Source organism: Panthera pardus, unplaced genomic scaffold (assembly GCF_024362965.1).
Source record: "Panthera pardus isolate Hobbes unplaced genomic scaffold, ASM2436296v1 HiC_scaffold_22, whole genome shotgun sequence".
NCBI lineage: Eukaryota > Metazoa > Chordata > Mammalia > Carnivora > Felidae > Panthera > Panthera pardus.
This window is the reverse complement of record NW_026526788.1, coordinates 55,311,245-55,332,307: the sequence shown is the minus strand read 5'-3', so window position 1 is coordinate 55,332,307 and position 21,063 is coordinate 55,311,245. Positions and strand designations below refer to the sequence as shown.

The following is a 21,063-nucleotide window of genomic DNA, read 5'->3' as shown; positions in this document are numbered from 1 at the left end:
TTTTTTCTCTAGACGTCTCCAGCCTCCCCCACTCTTGCCCACCTTTCTCTCTCTGACCTCACTGTTCATCTCCACCCGCTTCTGCCCATTGCTCTCTTTCCTCCTTCACTTGCCCTACAAAAGTAAAACTCTGGCTTTCTTTATTGGAAGAGCAATGCTGCATTATTTACCTCACCCTAACCCGAGCCAGCTCTAAGCTCTCGATTGCTACAACCAAGAGGATCTAGAAAAATGTATGACCACGAGGATTTAGAAAGTGTGTGGCGAAAGCAAAGATAGCTCACTTTCTGAGGATTTCTGCCTCCAGCTTTTAAAGCCACAACTTTCCTTCCTTCCTGTGCGTAGTTCTCAGAGTTATGGTGACAGTTTATGGACAAACCAATCTGTGTTCTACTTCCACCTGATGTTAGTCCATCGAATGTACACACGTATCGGGGCGCTTGGGTGGCTCAGTCGGTTAAGCGTCCGACTTCAGCTCAGGTCACGGTTTCGCGGTCCGTGAGTTGGAGCCCCGCGTCGGGCTCTGGGCTGATGGCTCGGAGCCTGGAGCCTGCTTCCGATTCTGTGTCTCCCTCTCTCTCTGCCCCTCCCTCGTTCAGGCTCTGTCTCTCTCTGTCTCAAAAATAAATAAACGTTAAAAAAAATTAAAAAAAAATGTACACACGTATCAATTTGGTGTTTCTTAAGTCGTTTTCTCTTCATGAAGCTTTTCTGTAAAAACTGTATAATTCCATCCTGGAGGCATGACACAATGGACAATAATTTCTCTAGTGTTCAACAGGGAAGACATTTCCACATTTTTGTTGGCAGAAAATTTCTCATAAAATACTTTTAAATAAATAAATCTCTCTCTCTGTCAAATTACTTTTTGTAAGTAAACCCCTGGGAATATGCAGAATGGGGGAAGACTAGTTTGCATTTTTATTAGCCTTGATATAACCCTGTTTTGTTTTGTTTTTCCTGGCTGGGGAAAAGTTGTTATAAAATGTTTTAAGATAAATAAAGTTCTTTTTCTTTCAAATTATTTTCCTAAAAGTAAACTCCCCAAAATGTGTAGAATATGGGAAAAAGAGGAGTTTACTCTCTTTATTTTTGTTGCCCTTCATATATATTATCATATTTTATAAGATATGATTCTAGTAACATTATCTGATTTTAAGAATCATTATAAAGGTACAGTAACAAAGATGTTGTGACATTGGCTTAAAGACAGACAAATCAATGAATAGAACAGAATAGAGAGTCCAGACTTTCACATATATGGACAATAGATTTTTGGTGCAAAAACAATTCATTGGAGAAAAGATAGTCTTTTTAACAAATGTTGCTAGGACAACTTTGAATATCTTCATGAAAAAAAACAACAACTTCAAATCATATTTCACATCTTACACATAAATTAACTCCAAATGTATCATAGATCAAAATGTAAAACTTATAGCTATTAAACTTTTAGAAGAAAACAGGAGAAATATTTGTGACCTTGAGGTTAGGTAAAGATTTCTTAGATATGAGACTGGAAGTACAGCTATAAAAGAACAACTTGATAAATGTGGACTTCATCAAAGTGTAAAATCTCTGCTCATAGTAAGAGATAGTTAAGAGAACGAAAACATAAAAGATTAGGAGGGAGTCCTTTTTAAATTTAATTTCATTTTTTACTTTTTTTTAAAGTAAGCTCTATGCCCAGCATGGGGCTTGAACTCACAACCCTGACATCAAGAGTTGCATGCTCTACTGACTAAGCCAGTGAGGCGCCCTGAGGAGGAAATACTTTTAAAACCAATATTCAATAAAGGACTTGCACCCAGAATATATAAAGAGCTCTCAAAACATGAGCCCAGCAATAAACCCACAATTATATGGTCAATTAACCTTTGATAAAAGAGGCAAGAATATGCAATGGGAAAAAGACAATCTCATCAACAAAATGGTATTGGAAAACTGGGCAGCTACATGCAAAAGAATGAAACTGGACCACTTTCTTATATCTATCATACATAAAAATAAACTCAAAATGGGTTAAGGACCTAAATGTACGACCTGAAATTATAAAAATCCTAGAAGAGAACACAGGCAGTAATTTTTTTAACATTAGCTATAGCAACATTTTTCTAGATATGTCTCCTGAGACAAGGGAAATAAAAACAAACTATTGGGACTACATCAAAATAGAAAGATTTTGCATAGCAAACAACCAACAAAACTAAAATACGAGCTACTGAATGGGAGAGGATATATGCAAATTGCATATGCAATAAAAGGTCAGTATCCAAAATATCTAAAGAACTTACACAACTCAACACCAAAAAACCCCAAATAATTCAATTAAAAGTGGAATTTGAGAAACAAAACAAATGAACAAAGAAAAAAAGAGGCAAGTCAAAAACAGACTACTAACTATAGAGAACAAATTGATGGCTACCAGCGGGGGGATGGGGAGGGGACAGGTGAAATAGATAAAAGGGATTAAGAGTACACTTAACCATGATGAGCACTGAGTAATGTACAGAATTGTTGAATCACTATATTGTACTCCTGAAACTAATAGAACACTGCATATTATCCATATGGGAATTAAAATGTAAAAAGGAACCCTCAAAACTTAATAAGAAAACAAACAACTAATTTTTTAAAAAGAGTCAAAGACACTTCACCAAAGAAGACATACAAATGACAAACTCATGGGAAGATGATCAACATCATTAGCCATTAGAGGAATGCAAATTATAATCACAAGGTACTATCATATTCCCACTAGAATGGCCAAAATGTTAAAAAGCTCATCAAGTGTTGATGAGGATGTTGAGCAACAGGAACTCCTTCTCACTATTAATAGTTGCTAGGTATTTACCCAGGCGAATGAGAGCATATGCCTGTACAAAAACTTACACATGATTGTTTTATACAGATTTATTTGAAATAGCCAACATATGGAAACAACCCAAATGTCTGTCAGTAGGTAAACTGATAAAGAAACTGTGGCCCATATATGCAATGGAATACTACTCAGCAATAAAGGTAAATGAACTATTAATACATGCTATAATATGAATAAAGCTTGAAATAATTATGCCGAGTGAAAGAATCCAGGCAAAAAGGAGTACGTCCTGTGCGATTTATATAAAATTATAGGAAATGCAAACTAATGCACAGTGACAGGAAGCAGACTGGTGGCTGCCTTGGACTGGGGTGGGTTTGTGCTTGGAGGGATAGAGTACAAAGGGGCAAAAAGAAACTCTAAGGATGATGAATGTGTTCATTATCTTGATTGTGATGATGGTTTTGCAGGCATAGCTATATGGCAAATCTATTCAAACTGCATCCTTTAAATAAAGTTATTTCTTTGGGGCGCCTGGGTGGCTGAGTCAGTTGAGCGTCTGACTTCGGCTCAGGTCATGATCTCGCTGTTCGTGAGTTGGAGCCCCGCGTCAGGCTCTGTGCTGACAGCTTGGAGCCTGGATCCTGCTTCGATTCTGTGTTTCCCTTTCTCTCTGCCCCTCCTCTGCTCGTGCTCTCTCTCTCTTTCTCTCAGAAATAAATAAACATTAAAAAAATTTTAGAGCCTGAATTTGAGCACTAGCACTGCTCTGTGTTAGCTGTATTGTTGAGCCAGTCATTTATCTTTTGTGTGACTCAGTTCCCTCACTGGTATAAAGAGGTAGTGAGGTCCACGTCCTAGGATTGGTTGAGGATCAAAAATAATGTGTACGAATGTACTTTACACCCTGTTGATGGCAAGTTACTTGTAAAGGTTTTGTAAGTTTCATGACCAAATGACCCAGTTCACACTTTATTTAGGCCTTAAGAGATGTGATCAGAGTGAAGATAATTCCTTTTTCATTTTCTCATGGCGGGGAGGAAGTTGCAGAGAAGTCAGGGTGCCGATGCTAGATTGAGGTGAGATTTCAGCCCCTGGGCTGCCCGTCACACTCCTAAATGTGTGGTTCCAGTAACCTGGTTTCACATAATTAAACATGACATGTACATCCTCTCCACTTCTGTTGGACTCTACCCCCACCCGCAGCACCCTTGACAACTACTAGCCCCAAAGAAAATCTCTGTAGATAACCTTGGTTTGTTTTCCAGGCCAGAGCTAGATATTGGGCCCCCTTTGCCCTTGGATAAAACAGAATTTATCTCTATTTTATAGTTAGTCTAATAGTATCTCCACATCTCTCTAATACAGTCAGCGTGTGGTTCCCCCACAGTCTTAGCATCAACTGGGAACTTGTTAGAAATGCAGACTTTCATATCCAATCCTAGCCCTACAAATTAAAAACTCTGAGGATAGGGCCCCCAAAGTTTGTGGTTTAATGATCTCTCCCAGTGATTCTGATGCAGAATAAAGTTTGAGGACCACTGTCGTCATAGATACGGTTAAATCTCACCCATTGACTGTCAGTTTACTAGTTAATGGTAAATTAAATAGCTTTTAACTGCTGGCCTTTTCTGGAAACATTTTCTGAAATATTTCCCAACTGGCAACAAGATCGAATTACATTTAAATTCTACCTGTAGAGTGGGTTATGAGTTATTGGACACACGTGGCACCAAATTCACCATTGCGATTTGGGAAGTCACTTGGACTTGGACTTCAGTATCGTGGAATGTCATTTGAATGATCAATTTTTTTTTATTTTATTTACTTTTTTTTTTTTTTTTTTGAGAGAAACAGAGAGAGAGACAGGGTGAGCAGGGGAGGGACAGAGAGACAGGGGAAGACACAGAATCCCAAGCAGCCTCCAGTCTCCAAGCTGTCAGTACAGAGCCCAATGTGGGGCTCAAACTCACAAACCCTGAGATCATGACCTGAGCTGAAGTTGGACGCTTAACCGACTGAGCCACCCAGGCGCCCCAAATTTTTTTTTTTAATCTATGAGAGAGAGAGAGAGAGATAGAGAGAGAGAGAGAGAGAGAAAGAGAGAGAGGCCATGAGCAGGGGAGGGACAGAAGGAGAGGCAGAGAGAGAATCTTAAGCAGGCTCCATGCACAGCATAGAGCCAGATGCAGGGCTCCATCCCACGACCCTGGGGTCATGACCTGAGCTGAAATCAAGAGTTGGACGCTCAACTGACTGAGCCACCCAGGCGCCCTGAACAATCAATTTTTAAAAATAGTCTCCTTTTCTTAAGAACCTGAAGAATTAAAAAAAAGCCTTTAGAGTTGCCTTTTTTAAACTGAGAAAGGAATTACATATTAGGGGACTGGTTTGTTCTAATTTTGTACAATAAACTTGGAGTACAGAGTGATCATTGTATCCAGGCAAATAAAACCACCTCCGTGTGAATTAAAGCTAAGTACAAATTTTCAAGTTCAATGTTGTCCTTTTAACTTGTTTTATATTATTTAGGGCACCATTTGTTCGTTTGCCAAACTGCATAAACCAGACTCCTTTGGGCAAGGGAGCGGGAGGGAGAGGAAGGCTGATAAAGAGCCTACAGGACTTCGATGCCACTGTGAGAGGCTGCATGTCTTGCAAGGTCCTGCACGGTATTGTGTTGGGCCCACCTCACCTGTTCCTGGGTGCTCAGGGTGGAGGCTGCAGCAATGCTAACACTGGTCACCACTCGAAGTGGGCTGACGGTTCCCAAGGGTTCCGGATGTCAGTCTGATTCCACTCAGGGTTTCTGTGAGAGACAAGCTGCTTTTAGGGAGGTTGCAAAACTTGAGGCCAATTTACCTTGTGTGTGTCAAGTGCATTTTTCTGATCCAAACAAGCCGCATTGCTTTCAGCCAACCATAACCCCCTCAGAGGGTAACCACCAGGGTGGATATTTTCACTTTGAAACTACAGTTCCCACCATGCACAACATGGTACCCCCTAGCATGAATGTTTGACCAGCATCGCCAAGGCAGGTGAAATATGTCTAAGTTTACTGAGAGAACAGTACTGGCTGGACTCCCACTGGAACATACAAGGATGTTGTTTGGGGATTAAACAAACTATTTGCTGACCTTTTGAATTGTGATGATTCATTGAATATTAAAGCTACAGAACGCATTTGCAGAACAAAGAGAACTCCCAGAATAATGTTGAGACTTCGTTAAGCCTTATGGCAGATGACAGAAAGAAGATTGTAGAACCATGGATTGTGTGTTATAAATTTCTCTCTAAGGTGAAATAAATTATGACAGCTTTACAATTTAAATATTTTATTTTTTTAATGTTTATTTATTTTGAGAGAGAGAGAGAGAGAGTGCGAGTGAGGGAGGGGCAGAGAGAGAGGGAGACACAGAATCCTAAGCAGGCTCCAGGCTCTGAGCTGTCAGCACAGACCCCGACGTGGGGCTCGAACTCAGGAACCGTGAGATCATGACCTCAGCCGAAGTCAGACCCTCAAGCGACTAAGCCACCTAGGCACCCCTGACAGCTTTACAATTTAAAAAACATGTCTTGTATTTACTATTCTGTGAAATCCCAAAGTCTAAGAGTTAATAACCTAGATTTTAGGATACAAAGAATGCAGAGAACAAGAAGACAAAACCAGGCTCACGTGTACACACGCACATGGACATGTACGCACACACCCAGTGTCAGAGTGTAAGAAGGGAGCGCCCCAGTGGAAAGTACGGGTCTTAGGAATGGTCTCCCTCCCTTCTGAGCTCATCTTGAATGTGACAAGGAGGGAAGGGCTGGGATCCATAAACCCACTTTTGGCTGCAGTTTTTCTGAATCCTGGGGTACAGCTGAGAACTGGAGCTGTCAGAGTCTGTCCCTGTTCAGGATTCAGACCAGGCCTCCATACATATGTGCTGCTTCTTTTTCTTTTTTTCTAAGTTTATTTATTTATTTTGAGAGAGAGAGAGAGAGAGAGAACACACATGCGAGGTAGGGGCAGAGAGAGAGAATCCCAAACAGTTCCATGCTGTCAGAGCAGAGCCTAACACAAGGCTTGAACTCACCAGCTATTAGATGGTGACCTGAGCCGAGATCAAGAGTCGGATGCTTAATCGACTGAGCCACCCAGGTGCCCATGGAAGAGATACTTCTGTTCAACCTAGACACTGGGGCATATGCTGAAGACTTGGCTCCTTCTATCCAAATCACACAGAAGATTCTGGTTTTTTGGGTTTTTTTTTAAGTTTATTAATCTTGAGAGAGACAGAGAGGAGAGTGGGGAGGGGCAAAGAGAGAGGGAGAGAGAGAGAATCCCAAACAGGGCTCGAACTCATGAAACTGCAAGATCATGAACTGAGCCAAAACCAAGAGCCAGAAACTTAATCGACCGAGCCACCCAGGCACCACCTCCCTTTTAAAAAAAATGTTTATTTATTTTTGAGTAGGGGGGACGGGCAGAGACAGAGGGAGACAGAGGATCTGATGCGGGGCTTGAACTCACAAACCGTGAGGTCATGACCTGAGCCAAAATCGGATGCTTAACCAACTGAGCCACCCAGGTACCCCTCCAAACAGAAGATTCTAGATGAAGGCTTTAGAGCTTCAGGTAGCCATCATAAGGAGGTCCAGGGCATCCTGGGGAAGAGATGATGAAGGCCTTTGGAAGGATTGGGCAATGACTGTTGACCAACAGTAAGTAAAGGTGTTTTGACTCTAATGCAGCCCATGCTATCTTAGTTCTCCCAGAAAGAAAAGCCTGAGACTAGGACATGTGTGTAGGGCTTAACTGTGGAGGTGATCCCAGAAAGCAAGAATGAGGGCCTAGGCAGCCTGGCCAGGAAAGGAGAAAGCCGAGCCAGTTGCATTGGTCTGTGCTGTGGACAACGGGGCTTTGATGCCAACAGGAACTTGTGAGGAACCGCACAGAATGTGCCTCAAAGTGACCATCTGAGGGATGAAAGGGAGAAGCATTTATAGGTCTTCATTCACTGGCTCCCATCCAGCACTGACACAGCATTGCCGAAGGGGTTGTAACACCCTGGCGCCTCTGTGTTGCACGGTGAGCCAATGTCGAGCACGCTCTTGCAGGCAGTCCACACCACCACATCAGAGAAACCCTGCGGGGGTCAGGGGTGAGGCACGGCCACGGAAGGCAGGCTGAAGCCTGTGTGCAGTTGTGTCCCCAAACAATGCCCGGATCAAAGGTATGAACAAGAGGGGCGCCTGGGTGGCGCAGTCGGTTAAGCGTCCGACTTCAGCTGAGGTCACGATCTCGCGGTCCAGGAGCTCGAGCCCCGCGTCGGGCTCTGGGCTGATGGCCCAGAGCCTGGAGCCTGCTTCCGATTCTGTGTCTCCCTCTCTCTCTGCTCCTCCCCCGTTCATGCTCTGTCTCTCTCTGTCTCAAAAATAAATAAACGTTAAAAAAACAAAACAAAACAAAACAACAAAGGTATGAACAAGAGGGTGTGAGGCTGTACATACTAGGGCCCAACACCTACACATTCCTGAAAAACCTTATGTTTTGCAAAATCAAGCAGTACAAATAATAGGCCTGTGGGGAAAATAGTGTTAGAAGCAGGTCACTCCCGATCTATGCAAATCTGTAACCGTAGCACTAATGCAAATAGTAGTTTGTACGTAAGGAGCTAACTGGGACTGCCCGGACATCTCAGTGTGGCTGGAGGCTGTCACAGTGGTATTTCAAAGGTACAGTATGATAGAGTGGGAAAATGCTGGCAGGGTTTTACTTAGAGCTGGCTGGGCAGGTGCAGAAACAGCGCAGAGGGCAGTGGGCTCTGAGTGCTGTTCAGTGGTCCAGGAGGCAGTGCAGCCTGGCCAGGAGCTGGGGAGAAGGGCTCTGGGTGTGAGAGCTCATTTTTAATTTTCCTAAAATATAACTGAAAGGGCTCATGCAGCCAGTGTAACAGCTGAACTGAGGGCTTCTTGCTTTCCTGATGATGGCTATAATTTTCTTCCTGCAACGAGTGATTCCCTTATAGAAATGCGCGTTCTAGATGAATGAATGTGTTTCAGTGTCTCGCTATAGGGCCATTATGGGGCATCCTGGCTAAATATTGGTCCATGTGACTGTACCTGTGGGGTTCGGTGCATTCTATGCATTATGTCATTTAATCCTCATCAGACCCTGTGTGCTCCGTGCCACTGTCAGTGATGTTAGGCTCTCAGAGGTGGGAAGAGGGCTTAGGAGGCCGTGAGATCTGTTCAGTCACCCAGAGCTGCAGAGCAAGATTAAGAATGGTGGAATTTCAATTCTTACAATCCTAACTATCTTCTACTACCTTCTAACATACATCAGTAAACAGGAATAAGGAAGCAATTGGACTGCTGGAACACAGTAAAACTTACAAATATCTACATACAAAATCTATAAAGAAAGAAGAGATTGGAGGAAGTAGTTATAGCAGATGTCATCAAGGATCAACATCTACCCTCTCTGAAGTGTGTGAGTAGAAGCATCAGGAAGTCAATCATCTCTCGGGGCACCTGGGTGGTTCAGTCAGTTGAGCGACCGACTCTTGATTTCCACTCAGGTCATGATCCCAGGGTACTGGGGACATTGAGATGACCTCAGAGGATAGAAGCACCTCACCAGTTTTGGACCACCCACCTTGGGACCGTTACGCAAAATAGAAGTAAACTTCAGCTTGTCTAAGCCATACACATGTCTATAACAGAATCTGAATGCTAACTCAGATCAATTTAATTTTTTTAACAGAAATAGTAAAATGTTTGCATATATGTATATAAGGAGCTTTAGGGAAAGATGTGGACAGATACATACCAAACCATTACCTTGGTTACATGGCGGGGGGGGGGGGGGGCTGGAATGGAATCAAGATAATGCACTTTGTCTCCATTGAAGGACATAATATTCATTCAACTTTGTTCTAGGTAGGATTGATTGATTGATGATTGATTGATTTAAAATGCACCTGCGTGCACCTACACGTGCGAACAAGCTGGGGAGGGGCAGGGGGGAGAAGGAGAGCAAGAATTTTAAGCAGGCTCCATGCCCAGCCTGGAGCCCAGTGCATGACCATGAGATCAGGACATGAGCTGAAATCAAGAGTCAGTTGCTTAACCAACTGAGCCACCCAGGGTTCCCTAGGCAGGCTTTTTATAGTGCAAAGAGCCTCACTCAAGTTAAGTTAAACGAAGGGGAGTTTAGTGTAAACATACAAAGAGGTCATGGGGTGCCTGGGTGGCTCAGTCCTCAGTCGGTTGAGCATCTGAATTCAGCTCAGGTCATGACCTCTCAGTTGGTGGGTTGGAGCCCCGCGTCAGGCTCTGCGCTGACAGCTCAGAGCCTAGAGCCTGCTTCAGATTCTGTGTCTCTCTCTCTGCCCCTCCCCAGCTTGTGCTCTGTCTGACTCTCCCTCTTTCTCAAAAATAAATAAAAACATTTTAAAAAATTAAAAAAACAAGAAACAAAGAGGTCACATAGAACCTCAAATCAGGAAACCAAGTATAGCTGGGCTCACAGAAAACAGAAAGTAGTCGGGAACCACAGTTGGTCTTTAGTTCTTTCTGTGACCTCTGTCCTTCCCCCATTTGCACATCTGCTGTGTGCCCATGGTCCAGAAATAACGGCACCTTGGTAATGCCAAGATCAGTGGTTCTCCCAGTGTGGTCCCTGGGCCAGCAGCAACAGAATCAACCGGGAGCTTGTCAGAAATGCAAATTCTTGGGCCTCACCCCAGACTACTGAATCAGAAACTCTGTTGGGCCCAGCAACTTGTATTTTACCAAGCTCTTGAGGTGATCTTCATGAAGATTAAAGGCGGAGAACCACTGCTCTAGATGACGTTCCAGCTCTGACACCTACTCAGTTGGCAATAGGTATTGCTTAATTTAAGAGAGCAAGGGAGCAAGCCTCCGTTCATCTTTTTTGTTTGCCAGGCCAGTCACTGGTCAGCTAGTGGATAGGGTCAGTGGTCTATCCTTATTCCAATTAGTTTTTGCAAGGGGGCAGGCTCACAATTTAACTGTTCCCCTGTTGCTGTGCATTTAGAAGACACAATATATATATTTTTGCCATTATCAATGTTACTGTAATGCATATCTTCATGTACCCCCACAGGCACACATTCACAGAATCCAGAAAAATGCACAATTTAATGACCTTGTATCATTTTCCACTTCTTTTTTTTTTTTAACGTTTATTTATTTTTGAGACAGAGAGAGACAGAGCATGAACGGGGGAGGGTCAGAGAGAGGGAGACACAGAATCTGAAACAGGCTCCAGGCTCTGAGTGGTCAGCACAGAGCCCGACTCGGGGCTCGAACTCACTGACCGTGAGATCATGACCTGAGCCGAAGTCGGCCGCTTAACCGACTGAGCCACCCAGGCGCCCCTCATTTTCCACTTCTGTTAGTGGTATAAGACTGTACCAGTGAACTAGCATTAAATATTGTAATTAAATTATTTTTGCTTTTGGGCTAACTTAACAGCATCACTTTAAAAGCACAACAATGTAGCTCAGTTGGTGAAGCCTGTGACTCTTGATCTTGGGGTTGTAGGTTCAAGCTCTACGTTGGGTATAGAGATCACTTAAAAATAAAATCTTAAAAATAAAATAAAATAAAAACAATGAGTACCTTGTTTTATAAACGGAGGGGGAATTTGTGGCAAGAGTCAAACAAGAGGCTTAAGGGTATGTTTCAGAGAGGTCCTGCCCCTGTTGTTAAGTGGCAAATTTGTGGGGAGCACAAAGTTGAAAGAAGGAGAAAGAATTCCTGGATCAATCCTGTGTAGCTGCAGTGGCAGGGGTCTTAGGAAGAACACAAGGCAGAAGGGTGAGGAGTCAGGGAAAGCTCTAAGTGGTGGGAGATATGACCCCCATCAGAGCCACCGAATAAGCCTGCTAAACCATGTCTGAAGGAATCATGAGACATCTGGTAGCTTATAGGTTAAAAAGTTCATACGAATTATTATTATTATTATTATTATTGTTATAATTAACATTATTACTATTGGATTGGAAGCAGTGTGTTTTTACCCATGTTCGGTAACTTTCTTTTTCCGGAGAACATATGGGGCATGAGGTGGGGAAAAAGGAGAAAAAAATGGGAGGTAATTTTTTTTAAGTTTATTTATTTATTTTGAGAGAAAGAGAGGGAGAGAGAACATGCGCGTGAGTGGGGAAGGGTTGGGAGGAGGGGAAGAGAGAGAATCCCAAGCAGGCTCCATGCTAAGCGTGGAGCCCAATGCGGGGCTTGATCTCACAACCGTGAGATCATGACCTGAGCCAATATCAAGAGTATCAAGTCAGATGCTTAACTGACTGAGCCACCCAGTTATCCCATAGGAGTTAATTTTAACTTTGGGTAGATCATGAGGTTATTATATCATATCATTATATTATATTGATTATTATGTTATGTTATATTATATTATATTATATTATATTATATTATAGAGCACTAATTTACCTCTATGTAAATGAGAGAAGGGGAAACTAGGTCTATTTGCTGAAGGGTCCAGAATCCAAGGCAACCATGCAGGTTGATAATATTAATGCCAGCATTCAGAATGCTGTTGCTTTAATTTGCATTTCTTTGATTACTAGCAATTATGAATCTTGTTACATGTTTGTTTCCTATTAGTTCCCTCAGTGCAATTGTCTTCATTTCCTTTGCCTTTACCAACCAGGTTCTTTTTTCTTTTCTAGAATGAGGCCTTTCTTTCTTTCTTTCATGTTTATTTATTTATTTTGAGCGAGAGTAAGAGACTGCATGAGTGGGGGAAGGGCAGAGAGAGAGAGAGGGAGAGAATTCCAAGCAGGCTTCATACTAAACGCAGAGTCTGAAGCAGTGCTTGATCTCACAACTGTAAGATCATGACCTGAGCCAAAATCAAGAGTCGGATGCTTAACCGAGTAAGCCACTCAGGAAGCCTTCTAGAAAGAGACCTTTTTATTAATCCTGTCATATTTATTATAAATATTTTTAATCTGACAATTTTTTATCACTTAGCATAGTGTTTTCAAAGATCATTTATGTTGGGGCACATATCAGTATTTTATTTTTAAAATTATTATTATTTTCATTTTAGAGAGAGAGAGCATGAACAGGAGAGGGGGCAGAGGGAGAGATATATAATAATTTCTATAATCTTAAGATCAGAATCTCCATGCTGAGCATGGAGTCTGATGCCGAGCTCGATCCCATGACGCTGGGATCATGACCGAAGTCAAGAATCAGACACTCAACCAACTGAGCCAACCAAGGCACCCCCATTATTATCATTATGTTAGGTCAGCTTCACTCCCTGTGTAGAGCCCAGCGCTGAGCTTGAACTCACTACCTTAAGATCAAGACTCGAGCTGAGATCAAGAATTGGACGCTTAACCAACTGAGCCACCCAGGCACCCCAGTATTTCATTTTTTTTATTGCCAAATAATCCACCATATGTATATGGATATAAGCACATTTTATTTATTCGTTCATCAGTTGATGGACATTTGAGTTGTTTCCACCTTTTGGCTATTATGAATAATGCTGCTATGAACATTTGTGTATGGTTTTTATGTGGATGTATGTTTTCATTTACCTTGGGTATATATTTATGAGTAGAGTAGCTGGATCATATGGTGAAAATTTTTTTAATGTTTATTTATTTTTGAGAGAGAGAGAGAGGCAGAGAGAGAGGGAGACACAGAATCTGAAGCAGGTTCCATGTTCTGAGCTGTCAGCACAGAGCCCGACTCGGGACTCAAATGCATGAACTGTGAGATCATGACCTGAGCTGGAATCGGACGCTTAACCAACTGAGCCACGCAGGCGCCCCCATCTTGTGAAATTTTTAAAGTACAGAATCATATAAAGTAAAAGTCGTTTATTATTTTAAATATTTTTTAAATGTTTATTTATTTTTTGAGAGACAAAGAGACAGAGTATGAGTGGGAGAGGGGCAGAGAGAGAGGGAAACACAGAATCTGAAGCAGGCTCCAGGCTCCTAGCTGTCAGCACAGAGCCTGACGCAGGGCTCGAACTCACCAACCTTGAGATCATGACCTGAACCGAAGTTGGACATTTAACCGACCGAGCCACCAGGCGCCCCTAAAGTAAAAGTCGTTTATAATGCTCTCCAACATCACCCATCCCCAAGTGAGCCAGTACCTTAATATTTTGGAGCATATTTTTCTTTTTCCTAAGCATGTCCATTCATACCCCTTTTTCTTCTTTTCTGCTTTCTGTCACTGTAGATTAAATTGACTTTCTTAGAGTTTTATATAAATGGAATCATACAGTATGTGTTTTGTGTCTGACTTTTTTTCATTCAGCATGTTTTTTGAGTTTCATTCATATTTCATGTATATCCATAGTGTATATCAATTCCTTTTTATTGCAGATAAGTATTCTATTGCAAGAATATGTCACGTGCTGCCTGGGTGGCTTAGTTGGTTTAGTGTCAGACTCTTGGTTTCGGCTCAGATTGTGATCTCGCCATTCATGGGTTTAAGTCCTACAAGTGCACAGCCTACTTAGGGTTCCCTATCTCCCTCTCTCTTTCAGATAAAATAAACTTAAAAAAATTTTTTAAAAAGAATATATCACAATTTTTTATCTGATGGGCATTTGGGTTGTCTCCAGCTTTAGCTATTATGAATAAAGCTGCTATGAACATTCCTGTACAAGTCGTTGTGTGAATATGGGTTTTCATTTATTTAGGAGTGGAATGGTTAGCTCTTGGGGTGTTTGTTTAACTTTATAAGAAAGCGCTGAACTGTTTTTCAAAATGATTGTACCATTTTACATTCCCACTGGTAATATATATATAAATTTTTTCTTTCTTTCTTTCTTGCCCTTTCTTTCTTTCTTTCTCTCTTTCTTTCTTTCTTGCCCTTTCTTTCTTTCTTTCTCTCTCTCTCTTTCTTTCTTTCTTTCTTTCTTTAAGTTTATTTATTTTTGAGAGGTGGGGGTAGTGGCAGAAGAGAGAGAGAAGAGAGAGAGAGAGAGAGAGAGAGAGTATCCCAAGCAGGCTCTGTGCTGTCAGCACAGAGCCTGATGCAGGGCTCTGTCTCACCACCGTGAGACCATGACCTGAGCTGAAATCAAGAGTCAGACACTTAATTGACTTGAGTCATCCAGGTGCCCCTAGACATATATTTTTCAAGTAAGCTCTAGGCCAAATGTGGGGTTTGAACTCACGACCCTCAGATTAAGAGTTGCATGCTCTATGACTGAGCCAGCCAGGTGCAAACCCGGTAATATTGATTAAAGCCAAACTCTTGCAAAACAAACAATCAAGAAAACCAAACCAAAACCAAAACCAAACTCTTGCTTTCAGGCAAGTGTCCATCCCCAGGATGGAGCCTGGTCTACCCCTTCCCAGTCTTTGCTTCCCTATGGATGAGTGATTGCCTAAGTTTCAGGGAGGCAGTGGGAGGGAAGGGCAGGGAAATTGTGGGGCCACCACAGAGTATGCCGAGCTACACAGCAGCCCCCCTTGGGGGCATTGCCTGGGCGAGACAATGGCACCTGTCTTCTCAGACTAGGGGGCAGTGGCCCCAAATTCTTACCCTGGGGGTTGATTCAGCACATGCTAAACAAAGGAAAACACTGAAAGGTCACTGAAAAAGGAAGTAGGTGGGAAGGGCTGTTGTCACTGTGTGAATGACCCTCTGTGCTTGTCTTTTACAGGGTGGGTATCCTCGGCCACTTTCCGTTTTCATTATTTGTCAGAGAAATGTGCGTTGAAACTTAATTGCTTCCCCCCCGCCCACTCCCCCCCACTCTTCACCATACATCCCAGCCAAAGAGGAACCAGAAGCTCTGTTGTCAGAAGGGGAAGAAAAAGTGATGGTGACTGTCCTTGGACAGTAAAAACTTCCATAAAGTGAGTTTAAAGTGGACACAGCCCCATGCGTCCAGACTCACGGGGTCTACAGGGTTTGGGTCTTCCAGCTGTTAGGCAAGAGGGCCGGGAGGTCAGGTACCATGTTTCGTCAGGGTTCTCAAGTCATCCTGACGTTACTGAGGTGGACGCCGGGTGCTGCTGGCACCCCCTTCAGAAGGACTTGTTGTCCAGCTGCAGGGAGCACTCTTGGTAGACGGCCCTGTGCTGTCATCTTTTTCAGAGATGGCCGTCTTGCCTGAGAGCGTGCCCTGCCCAGGCTGGTTCTCCCACAGTGGTGGGAGTGTCACTCTGGAGCTCTGTGGGGTTGGCCGAGGCTGTCCAAGACCTTGACTTCTCCCTCTGTCCACTCCTGCTCCTTCTCTCCCTTACACAGATGTTAGTCCCACCAGCACCACCTCGTAAGCATTCTGTACACTAAAGTCCATCTCAGAGTTGGCTTCCTGGAGAACTCACCTGGGACGATTTAGTAACAAGGAAGCTGTGAACTAGTATGAGCTTACTGTGTAACAAATGGATATAGACTTCCAAATGCATGGAATATTTGTGGAACCTTACAGAAGAGACTGTTGGGGCGCCTGGGTGGCTCAGTCAGTTAAGCCTCTGACTCTTGATTTCGGCTCAAGTCATGATCTCACAGTTCGTGGGTTTGAGACCCACGTAGGGCTCTGTGCTAGCAGCACAGAGTCTGTTTGGGATTCTCTCTCTCTCCCTCTCTCTATGCCCCTCCCTGGCTCATGTTCTCTCTCTCTCAAAATAAATAAAGTTTAAAAAAGTTATTTAAAAAATCTTAAACAAAAAAGAAGAGACTGTTAACAGTAGCTAGGGACTAGGACTGGGTTCTTTCAGGAGTAGGGAAGTGTTACTTTCTACTCTTTTCCTTTTATAATAAAAAACCTCTTATTTTAAAGAAACATGGGATTGCATTACACATACTTGTGATAGCTACCATTCGGGGAACACCTTGTACTGTGTCCTTTAGCACGTAGTCTCTATGGCTCACAAAAATGCAGAGGTGGATGTCGTTATCATCCCATTTTACGGGTAAGGGAGCTGAGCTTCAGAGGTGACAGATGATTGGTCCAGAAGCAACTGTCACCAAGCAGTGAAGCCGGCATAGACTCCGACTCCAACTCCAACGTTCAGGCTATCTCTGAGCTCAGAGCATGTGTCTTTCTGTCACTTCAAATGATGCCCTCTGTTCTGAATGGGGAGTATGGTGGGAAGGAAAGAGTAATGAACTGGCAGTAAAGGACCAAGCTTCTAGGTTTTTTTGCTATTATTAGTGAACTCTGAGTTATTTTCTGTTTATATGTTGCACTTATCTATAAAAATCCAAAACTCATTTTGGTATAGAGGCAAAATCCAAAGGCTGTTGGTTTTGACAGAGCTGGGTCCTGCTAGTTACTGTGTGATTTTTAACAAGTTACTTAACCTCTCTGAGCCTCAATTTTCTATTCTTTAAAGTAGGGAAAATGGACTATAAGACTCAGGGTTGTCATGAAAAAGACATACTATAATAGTACTTACTATATTCTAGGTCCTCAAGAAATCATTCCTTCCTCCTTGCAGTTTAACCTTTGGTCCTTGGGATAAAGTAAACTGTTCCTAGTTTTAGCCTAAGTTAAAACACTCAGTTTGCTAAAGAAGATATATTTAATGTATGTGAAAGGACTGACTTGGGATTCTTTTGTGGATCAGCAGAAGAAAGGAACCAAATTTTTCATGATCATTGTTTTACCTCTGCAAACTCCACATGACTGAAAGATCTCCAACGGGTATGGACTCTCCTGCGTGGGGATTGGGAAAGTAAGAGATCCCCCTTGGAAAGTATGAAGGGAAAAAAAAAAAAAATCAATCCCTAGGCTTGGGAAGACCTGTGCTGTGTCCAATGGCGACTTCCCATTGAGTCCAATGGCGACTTCCCAAAAGTTATGTCTGCATGTTGATCCCTAGAGTCTGTGAATGTGACCTAATTTGGAAAAAGGGTCTTTGCAGATGTCATGTCAAGATAAGATCACCCTGGATCATCTGGGTGGACCCTAAACTCAATGATGAGTGTCCTCATAAGAGACACAGAAGAGAGACACAAGGAGAAGAGAAGTCCAAGATGAAGACTGCAATTTTGGCCACACAGCCAACTAGTAACACCGGCAGCTGCCAGATGCCGGAAGAGGCAGGGAAGATTCTCCCCTAGGTCTTCAGAGGGAGCATGGCTCTGTCCACACCTTGATTTTGGACTCTCGGCTCCCTGAACTGTGAAAGAATACATTTCTGTTGTTTTAAGCCCCCAAGTTTATGATGATTTGTCACAGCAGCCACAGGAAACTAATATAAGCACCACAAGACAATTTTAGGGGCAACCATGGGAATAGCATCAAAATTAAATGATATTAAAAAAGGACCCATCTGACCAAATATTTAGCATCAGGCAGTAGGAATATGGACCTAAGAGATGTCACCACGGAGATGACATGTAGTCTTCTGAAACAATGTCACACAGAGAGGGAAGTAGGTCAGTTAAGGGCAGGAAGCAAAAGAGGCCACGTTGATGAAGTGAGAGATATTTGCCATTTCAGATCCTGCCCCAATAATGGCAAAGTGGATTTTTCAAATACTGGGGAATTGGACAGAGACATACAGAGGCTGAGAACCTTTATGCTAGAATAACGAAAAATAAAAAATGTAAAAAGGAGATGGTCAAGAGGCAGGAAGGGCTCCCTTTTAAGGAGCCAGTAAGTAAGTACTGGGATATGCTGGCTTCTCAGAATCAAAGGTTTGAGGCGGACACTGGACAGTCCTCTACTGAACGGTCTCATGGAGAAATGCATCAAAAGGAAGGGTGTGAACACAACAGGGGACCAGCTAAAACCAGTCACACGATAGGACATAACGTAATCACTAGAGATAAGGCTGTAGATTAATATTCACTGAAATGAAAGATGTTCGAGACCTATCATTAAGTGCAGAAAGCAAGTGATAAAACAGTAAGTATAACAAAATCCCTTTCCTCATGTGTAAAGGGAGCTGAGGATAACAGTAGCCTCAGTAGTCTGAGGATAACAGAACACCCTCAATGTGTCTGAACTCACAATCAAACCCACTAAAATTTCTTCAGTGACACATGAATATTCACACTAAGTGGGATAAAGGCTGTAAATAGCATCGTATCACTTTGGGTCAGGTTGTGGAGCCCAATAAATTTGCTGGAAACTTGAAAACAAAAACTAAAGCAAAACAGCCTTGTGTTTCCGGAGATTTTCACCTCCTGAAATTCTCAATGAGGGCCCGAGGGCCCGTGTTCTGTACAGGCATCAGCAAAGAAGCCTGCAGGGGCCCCTGGGTGGCTCGGTCGGTTGAGCGTCTGACTTCAGCACAGGTCATGGTCTCATTGTTTGTGAGTTCGAGCCCCTCATGGGACTCGCTGCTGTCAACCTGTCAGCCCAGAGCCTGTTTTGGACCCTCTGTCTCCCTCTGTCTGCCCTCTCCCGCCTACAGTCTCTCTCTCAAAAATAAATAAAATATAATTAAAAAAACAAAACAAAACAAACGAAGACTGCAAGCATTATTGCATTGCTACAATGTTGTTGCGGATGGATGAGGTTGCAGCCTGTTTTTTATCTTTGCCTTTTGACTTATTATATTTTAATTTTTCTGCAGTGAATATTCATTACTTTTTTTTTTTTTTTTGACCTGTAGCTTCTTGAATTTTAATCTATCTGGATAAATTTAACACGGGGACTACTGCATCGCTCCATGGACCTCAAAAGGTTCTTAGCACCAAGTTCATAATTTTCATCTCTGCCCTTAAGAAAATATTTCTCTGGGAAGAGAGGAACCATTAAAGAGATGGAGTGGGGGTTTTCATGTCTTTTTCTTGTGTCTTTAAGCCAGTCCCAACAGTCAATATCCAGGAAGATGGAGCCCCTAGAACCTTACCTGGGATTTACCTACCTTTCCTCATCCGTATGTATTAGTTTTGTGTTAAAAGGTAAGGAACAACAGCAACAAACCAGAAAACAAATAGTGGGAATGTGGGGAAAAGCGAGGGAGGTCTATGTGGATAGCGCCAATGGAAGGAAGGAAAAAGAACAGGTGTGAAGCAGACTTTTCTGACCTCGGGGACTGCCTGGTGAGGAAGGGAGTGGGGTGGGGGGTGGGGGTGGGAAGGTCACGGGAAGAAAGAAGCAGCTAGAGGGACAGCCGGTAAGAAACAGAGAAAAGCGAACTGTTTCAAGAACCAGGAAGAAGTTGTTGAGCAAAGCTGTGGTCAAGTGAAGCCAGAGAGTCGGCTACTGGAGGCTGACTTTGCAGCCGAGTGAGGTGTAGGCCCTAAAGGAGAAGTGTGCCAGAAGGGTCTGCGGACATTCCGCTGAGTCCCACAGGCAGCAAAACCAGGGGCCCTTTTCTGCTCAGCTCCCTGGGTGCTTGAAAAATTTGAGGAGGGAAATTACAATTTGAGGAGGAATTTTCAATGTATGTACAAATAGTTTTTTAGTGGCTAAGAATTTCTGAGAATGTTGAAAAACCAGGTATTAGAAAGATATATGTACAAATTATTTTTAAAAATCTATGTTATTTCTAGATATTATATAACACTGTAGTATTGGATTGGCTGATAGTTGAGGGACTTCCGCCATTTGGCCAGACTTGGAAAGGGAAGTGGCCGTAAGCCAATGGAAATTAGAGAAGGGAGGTGGGAGGAACTTGCTGAAACACTAAATAGAAATGGAGCTTTTGATTGGGCAAGTCATAGTATGACTTAAGAGACACTGAAAGGTAGAACATGTCAGATGAGGAGGATCTCACGTACCCACAAAACTAACAGCTCCAAGCTGTGTGGCCTGAGCCCTGCTCTCAGGACCCAAGCCTAACTGCTAGTGGAGGGAAGCAGAGAGCGAGAGTCCCAGAGGAGGAAGGCCCTCCCTCCAGGGCAACATTCCCCTCACAACTCATAAAGGGCTCCCCCACATGCACCCATGCAAAGTCAGCAGACTACCTAGGAGAGGAAGTTTGATTTCTTACCCAGTTACCATGGTTAGTATGGCCTCCATGGGAATGTGGGCCCACCCACATGGCCAGCCCCTTTGAAGCCTTGGACTGCCTGAGAGGCAAGACTGAGTAAAGAAGGTCAGAGCAGCCCCTCAAAAAGGGGTGCTTAAGCATGTGTGTGACATGTGACAGGGCAGTGGTTCTTAAACTGGGCCGTGTGGAACCCTGGGCCAAGGTGGTCTACAGCTAAAGCAGAAGTCTTTTCTGCATTTGCAGATAGAATGAGCTCCCTTTTAAAAAATATTGTTTCTTATAATAACATTAATACTTTTTTCTTTAATCAGAAGA

At 42.9% G+C, this 21,063-nt stretch overlaps 1 long non-coding RNA gene across 1 annotated transcript in view; it reads right to left on the bottom strand.

The window, feature by feature from the left end:
• Positions 1-21,063, bottom strand: part of LOC109272701 (uncharacterized) — a 90,907-nt gene that overhangs the window by 51,393 nt on the left and 18,451 nt on the right. Inside the window, exon 2 of the long non-coding RNA XR_008424895.1 lies at positions 5,517-5,630. This is a non-coding gene — a long non-coding RNA (uncharacterized LOC109272701). The remainder of the gene's footprint in view (positions 1-5,516; positions 5,631-21,063) is intronic.